Source organism: Triticum aestivum, chromosome 2A, assembly GCF_018294505.1.
Source record: "Triticum aestivum cultivar Chinese Spring chromosome 2A, IWGSC CS RefSeq v2.1, whole genome shotgun sequence".
NCBI lineage: Eukaryota > Viridiplantae > Streptophyta > Magnoliopsida > Poales > Poaceae > Triticum > Triticum aestivum.
The window spans coordinates 608875902-608883596 of NC_057797.1; the positions used below are offsets into that span (position 1 = coordinate 608875902).

At 43.9% G+C, this 7695-nt stretch overlaps 1 pseudogene; it reads right to left on the minus strand.

Moving 5' to 3' along the window:
* On the minus strand, window positions 1–5130 carry LOC123189718 (disease resistance protein RGA5-like; annotated as a pseudogene).
* Between the last annotated feature and the right edge of the window lie 2565 nt (window positions 5131–7695).

Here is a 7695-nt window from a genome sequence, read left to right on the forward strand (position 1 = left end):
TAGGTAATCTGTTCCAACACAAAAGGAAATCACGAGGATAAACCGACGTGATGTGGCATATTCTCGAGCGTGGAACAACTTCTAAGGGCATTTTTTACATGAAGCTAGCTAGCAACGAACAAATTCTGCATTGTGCTACCTCCCCTGTTTTACAAGATACTGAAACATTTTTAGGGCGTGCGATGGCATTTTGCTGCTCGTCAGCCAGCAACGGCCATGGATGGCCCGTACGGAGCCTGAGAAGCTCCGACGAAGGTTGGCTGAGGCAGCGGCGCCTGGATCCAGCTTCTTTATCGATCGGATTCCCGGCAACCATCCGTTCACTTCATCATACGATCCGCTAGTGCCATGTACATAGTATACTCAGAAACTTTCCCCTGCACGCTCATACAACATCTGTCTACCAAAATATATAGATAGAACATCCAGCGATCCAACACAATCTCGCATAGGAATCAACGTAGCGAAATACGACATCTTGATTCTCCTTTTGAGAAATGCAAACAGTACAATGAATAAAAATTCAGTTGAATCAGATAAGGAACATCAGTTTGATGAACTAATTAAGAGGCACACGTACGTGCGCAACAATAACAAGTGCGAAGTCCTGCCCACCATCAAGCCAGGCAAAGCGTATGTGATCACGCATCAGCTTGGAGACAAATGAGAAACAAAATGATAGCTTGATGTTCCATCCGCTCAATTTGGCATAAATGCCAGGGACATCTCAATATTCCTTCGTGTATCGCACCTCGGTGCCCCAAAGAAAAAACTTCCACTTCCTTCCCTGAAAATCAGTGTCTATCAAAATGCTTGAACTCTCAAAATTACTCGTTTTCTGAGCTAATCAAACAGTGCCAACATATAAAGTTGAAGTAATTTACTTCAACCTATATATATGCACCTCAAACCTTATTCTGGACACACAGGCCTAAACATTTGCAAAGACTTGTTTAATGCCCATTCATAAGGGAAACTATAACAATTCAAATTTCAAAAAAGTGTCGGTAGAGCTATGAACTTTTTATTTCGAGGCATCTCCAGTTCTGAACCTGCATAGATCTACAGAAGTCTTGCTAGAACCAAAAAAAAAGAAGGTACAGTAATAAAGTACTCCCTCTGTAAATAAATATAAGATCGTTTAGATCACTAGTTTAGTGATCTAAACTATCTTATATTTCTTGACAGAGGGAGTAGTAAATAAAGGTACGGTATTAGGCAAGCTACAGCCCAAACTGGAACAGACGAACATCACCCAGTAGTTGCCAGGAAACAGATAAGAGATAGACCAGCTGCAGAATTGAGTGTAAATTTGAACGTACCAGCTGCTGGTCATGGTTGATAACGAGGATTATCATTAAATCAGTACAATTTGATATTGATTGTAATGTGAGCATGGCTGGGATGCATGTTGATAGCCCTCCTAATGGCTGACTCCGCACTTCTCTTTAGATGCTTATACTGCCATATTTGTACATCGATTATTTCAAGTGCTAACAAGTGCTCGATACCTGTAGGTGGAGCATTCTCATCCTTCTTCCACCCACTGGCGTTCAAATATAGATAGAGGCTCTGGAGCTTTGGCATTGCCCTAGCTTGGAAGGCCAAGCGTGGCATGATACTCGAGCTGATTTCAAACCGCTTCAGGATTGCGAATGCTGCCCCATCGATGGTAATTGTTTCTTCCAGGGCACCAAACTGTAAACGTAGGTCGATGAGGGCGGGTAACTCTGCAAGAACACCAAAAACATCGTTGTCCAGCTTCTCAACAATGAGATCTAAGATCTGGAGGTTATGGAGTTCCCCAATCCAGTTAGGGACGTGGGAGCTTTTATTGAACTTGAGTTTCACAAGGTTGGGGGGAGGAGGCAACAGCGTTATTGCCTCAGGTATCCAAGAACAAGGTGAATATATGTGCAGAAACTCGAGGTTACAAAGTTTTCCCAAAGAAGCGTTTAGAACATCCATATCCACATCTTCAGATAAACTGGTTATGAGAGATAAAGTACTCAGATTGGTGAGCTCTCCTAGGCCCTTGATACTGTCGAGTGAGGTGTAACGCGTGTCAAACCAACCCAGGCGTTGTAGTGATTTCATTTTACCAATGCCCTCAGGCAGCCTTTTAACGTTTAGAACACGCAGATCCAACAAGTGAGGCAGGAGAAAAATATCCTTTGGGATACATGACGCATCTATATCAAATGTTTCTAACTTCTGTAGCCTGCTAATTTCGGTTGGTAGCTAGCTGGCACATTGTACAGCCATCAATCGATATATGTCGCAGCTGATATAACTTACACAGTCCTGTCAGGTCGATTTTCTGGTAGTAAGTGCAACCAGCAGAACGAGGTCTGTCTTTGCGATCCAAAGTTGCTTTAGGAGAAGAACGATGACTGAATTTGGCAACAAAAACTCGTAGATACTTGAACTCTGCCAGAGAAGGCATATTCATGGAACCTCCCCCTCTCCAGCTTACAAATGATCGCACTTGTGACATACTAACGATGCCTGGTGATATTGCACCATCCAAGTTGAAGAGCATCCGACGGGGCTTTTGAAGCTTTCCTGTAATGGCCTCTGAGTTATCTACTACAGTGATAAAATTCTCTTCTACAGACTTGTACAAGATAAGATCCAACAACATATCATGTACTTTACAAGATATCACTGACCCATCCGTGTCAATCCATATAGGTTGAATAAGGCTCCTATTGACAAGCTCGTTGAAATAACTTATTGCAGCCTGTCTTTGGCTTTGTCCAGGTGCTTTACTAACAAAACCTTCGGATATCCAGAGACCTACCAATTTATCCTTATATATTTTATAGTCCTCCGGAAACATACCAAGATACAAGAAGCATGTCTTGAGGTGGCGAGGAAGATTTTTGTAGCTAAGGTTCAAGATCTGCCTCATTGCTTCCAAGGTGAGATTTGTACCCGGCACTGACCCCAAAGAATCCAGTACATGTTTCCACCTCTCCTTTTGGTCGGAACTTTCACTCGATAATAGGCTGGATATGCTAATGATAGCAAGTGGCAGACCGCCACATTTCTTGAGAATTTCAACTGAAACATCTCTGAGTTGACCTGAACAAGCTTCTTCACAGCCAAATATCCTACCAAAAAACAATTTCCTTGAGTCTTGTTCATTAAGAGGTATCATTTCAAGAATGTGCTCGTGGTGACCCGAACAACATGCCTCAGCCACATTCTTGATTCTTGTAGTTACTATTAATCGACTACCAAGATTATTTTCTGGGAAGGCACATTTAATAATATTCCATGCTGATACATCCCATAGATCATCGATGATAACCAAGTACCTGCAAGAAGATCAGTACAGCGGTAAGTAAATTAACAAAAGAATATCAAGGCTTTCAAAAGGTTCAAGGTAGACGAAAATATTCTTTATCAAATTAAATATTGATTCTCGTATAGCAGAACATAATATTGAATCTAAGTATCAGAGGCACATGTGAACAACAACAATATACAAAGTAAAAGTAAGTACCTCTTGTCTTCTAGATTTTCTCTGACTTGGTCAAGAAGAAAATTTAACTCACAGTCATGAAAAGATTGTCCGCACCCAAGCTTGGTTAATAAACTATGCAGAAGTTTCGGCATATTTGGCTTTTGAGACACTGGCACGAATGCACCACAATGAAATCCCCCCTTCAGCTTATGGTATACCTGATTGGCAAGTGTTGTTTTACCCAAACCTCCAAAACCAACAATTGATACCACCTTCAACTTCTTCTCCTCATCTTTTAGCCAGCCAACAACCTCATTGGTTGGGTCCTCCATACCAACAAGTTTAGCTGCATCCTCATAGAGAGCGACAACCCGTTGGTCAACAGCCACATTGCACGATGTGGGGACATTGACCTTATACCTCTCACGACGTTCACTTGTTTCACGCACGATTTTCTTGATGTCCTCGATCTGGCCAGCAATCTGATGGCGGGCCCTTGAAGTTCTCAGACGTTGAATAGTGTCGTGGACAAACCCAGATTTTTCTTCTTCTCCCCAATTTTGCACATGAAGTCATCGATAATATCCTCAATGTCATAAGACATCTCCCTGACCGCATCCCTCCACCTTCAATCTGTACATCTAGCTCGTCCACATCTGCAAGGCGCTCTAGAGCATCCTTCATGCCGCTCAGCTCATCGCTGATGTATTTAACCTCCTTCCTCAAGTTCTTTAGCTTGGCAAACTCCTCTCCCATCAGGGTGGCCAGCTTACCCAGGAGAGAGTTCATCACCCCGGTAGAAGCACTCACCATTATTCCAGCCATCTCTGGCTCTATCTTGGCTCTCTAGTTATGCTTGTGCTGCACCTGAAACATGTAAACAACCTGCTGAATGAATGAAGGTTTTGTAGCAAAAAGGCCAAGAAACAAATGGAGGCAGAGACTTCAACAGCCCATCCAAACCATAGGAGCAAGTTTTTATTCTCAACGATTTTTTTCGGAGTAAAGCATAATGTGGTAAGAATCTGCATCTGAGCTGGAAGCCGAGCTTGAGGTGACAGAGGCAGCTCCCATTGCAGCGATTCCTCGAGAAGCAGAGTAGCGCCGTGGGTGCTCCTCTTGGAGGTCCGCTTTAGATCCACCTGAAGTGATGGAAAATCCAGAGTTAATTAACTTGAGGTAGTATCGTCCTCTAGATCCAGATCCCTCTTTTTTGAAAGAACATATAAACTCTAGATCCACCTTGAGATCTAAAGCCAGTGAAATCCAGATCCACCGCAAGATCCAAAGCCAGTGAAATGATATACTACTAACCAGTGAGAATAAAGTACGTATAAATATCCGAAGGCGGTCAGCTTATAAAATTAGGAGGCGACGACAGAACTGGAGACGGGGACATAAACCTGAGACTGCAGGTCGGTGAAGCAATGAAGCAGCAGCAGGCTTTCAGCGGAGAGATGGAAGAGGAGCAGCCGACGTAGGTGCAGCAGCAGCAGCAACAGCAGGGGGGTTGAGATGGTGGAGAAGCAGCAGCTGCAGCAGCGTGGATCGATGGATGGATGGAGCGGAGCGGCGAGCTGAGAAGGGGCCAATAGCTCCTGTGCCACGTTTTTGAGGTGAATTGGCAAGAGTGCGACGTTGTTCGAGCAAATGGCTGTGGGGCGACAATTTTGAGCAGGTAAATAGCCCACGCACGACATGGATTTTAAATGTGGTTAAATTGGTTGTCAACCAAGCCTGCCCGTTTATGTTAGGACATGTGGGTCCAACTTAATTGTTCCTCAAAACAGCTGACCGTGCCCTGCCGCCCGACCGTGCTGGGCCTGCCACTCTGCCCCCCTTCTTCTCCGGTGGCGGCGGATCTAGCGTTCTCGGTGGCGGCGGCGGAGCCCTCGTTCTCAACGGCGGCGGAGCCTTCGTCCTCAGAAAATGGTGAGTGAATTCAAACCCTAGTCGCCCTCCCGTTCCTCTCTCCGGCCCGTAGATCTCAGCTCGTTCCTCTGTTTTCGCTTGTGGAATCGATAGGTTGTGAGGGGAGCCCGTGGGGATACTGAGATGGAGCCACCAGATTCAACTTCGAATAGGTAATGCGCCTCTCTCCGATCCAATTTTGCATGCAATTAGGGGGTGGCCTCGTCTACTTTTTCTCACGGGTTCACACTGTCCGCCACTGACAGAGGGGATGCTGCCGCTCGGACCTTCGAATTGACAGTCAATTTCTTTCCATCAAAGGCAAAATTATTTGATGGTAGCATATAGAACATTGAGAGAGACACTATTGTTAAATGGGAGGTTGAGTTTGCAGAGATTGATCCACAAGTTCTACAGAACATGGGAGAGACGGCAGTGAAGAAATGGGTGGAAAAAATTGGTGAGAATATTGTTTGGGGTCCAGAGCAAGAAGTATCACTATTGCGGTTTGATGATTGGAAAGGAGAGTATGTGAGAATAGAAGATAGTGAACAGATTGTTGAAGAAATCGATCGGCAAAACGGCTGGACAAACAAACGGGCTAATTTTTTTTGCTGAGCTCGTTGATCTAAACATTTTTTCGAAGGTTGGATATGTGCCATCACAATTGGCTGCGCAGATGGTAGATGATGATTGGGCTACACAGAGGCCATTGATTCCCATGTGTACTGAACTTACAGTAATACCCGAGGGACAGGCGACTGGAACTGATACTGAAACTGAAACTGCAGCAACTATTGATTGGAATGTAGTTGAATTAGATGAGCCTACTGATTTGGTCATTGCACCAATGCCTGACATTGAGATGGCCAAACTTTTTGGCATTCCAGTCGATGACAGAGATAAGCAGGAGAGGGGTGAATCTAGTTTGCCTGCTAATGCTGATGAAGAAGTAGATGGACAGTTGATGCAACAAGCTACAGATGAGGTAGATGATGCACATGATGATGAGCTGGTGCATGTGTATGACAAAAAAAAAACCCTGTCATTGAAGTAGGCAAGTTGTTCCCAAGCATGAAGGAGTTTAGGATGTGTTTCAAGACTTATGCAGTGAAACATGAGTTTGATGCCAAGACTGTTTGGACTGATAGAAAGAAGTTTTATGCGAGGTGCAGAGGATTTGATGGTAGTGTGAAGCCTTGCAAGTGGTACATATCTGCTAGACTGCAACCTGATGGAAGTACTGTCAGGGTTAACCAAATCCCCAATCAACATACTTGTATTACAAGTTCACAGAGAGTATCAACCATGACATCACAACTTTGGGTTGCAGAAAAGATCACCCCAATTTTAGCCAAAACACCAAACACTACTGCGAAAAAACTCAAAGTAGACTTGAAAAAGATGTACCCCATTAAACTGAAATATACCACAGTGTGGAAGGCAAAACAAAGGGCAATGAAAAATTTATATGGTGATTGGGCAAATACATTTAGGATGCTTTACAACTTCAAAGTAGAGGCGGAAAAGAGGTCACCTGGCAGTGTTGTGGAGATAGATACAGAGGTATCAGCCAAATGTGAAGTCAAGTTCTCCAAGTTTTTTATGGCTTTGAAGCCTTGCATTGATGGGTTCAAAGCAGGGTGCCGTCCATATTTGAGCATAGACTCATCATTTTTGACAGGCAAGTGGAATGGTCAGTTGGCAGCATGCAATGCTCTAGATGGACACAACTGGATGTTTCCTATTGCTGTTGGCTTGTTTCAGTCAGAAATAGAGGCTTCATGGTCATGGTTCATGATCCAGTTGAAAAGATGCCTAGGGCCAGTGTCATCTTTGGCTATACACACAGATGCATGCAAGGGGCTTGAAAATTCAGTGAAAAATGTTTTCCCACATGCTGAGCAAAGGGAGTGCTTCGGTCATTTGTGGATGAATTTGATCAAAAAATTTAGAGGAGAAGAATTTGGGCGCATGTGGCCAGCAGCAAGATCTTACACTAGACAGACACACAAATATCATCTTAATAAGGCAGCATGTGATGAGTTTGGTCCATGGCTGAACACCTACCATTATTTGTTATGGTATAGGTCAGCATTCAACACTGCCATCAAGTGTGACCACATCAACAACAATTTGGTAGAGAGTTTCAGCAACAAGGTGAAGGAGTTAAAAGATTTGCCTATGCATGACATGGTTGACCAAATCAGGATCATGCTCATGCGGTTGTGGGAATTGAGAAGAAGGATAGGTGATTGTCTGCAAGGTGATAAGCTTCCAGCAGTGGTACAACAGGTGGTCAATAGGAGCAG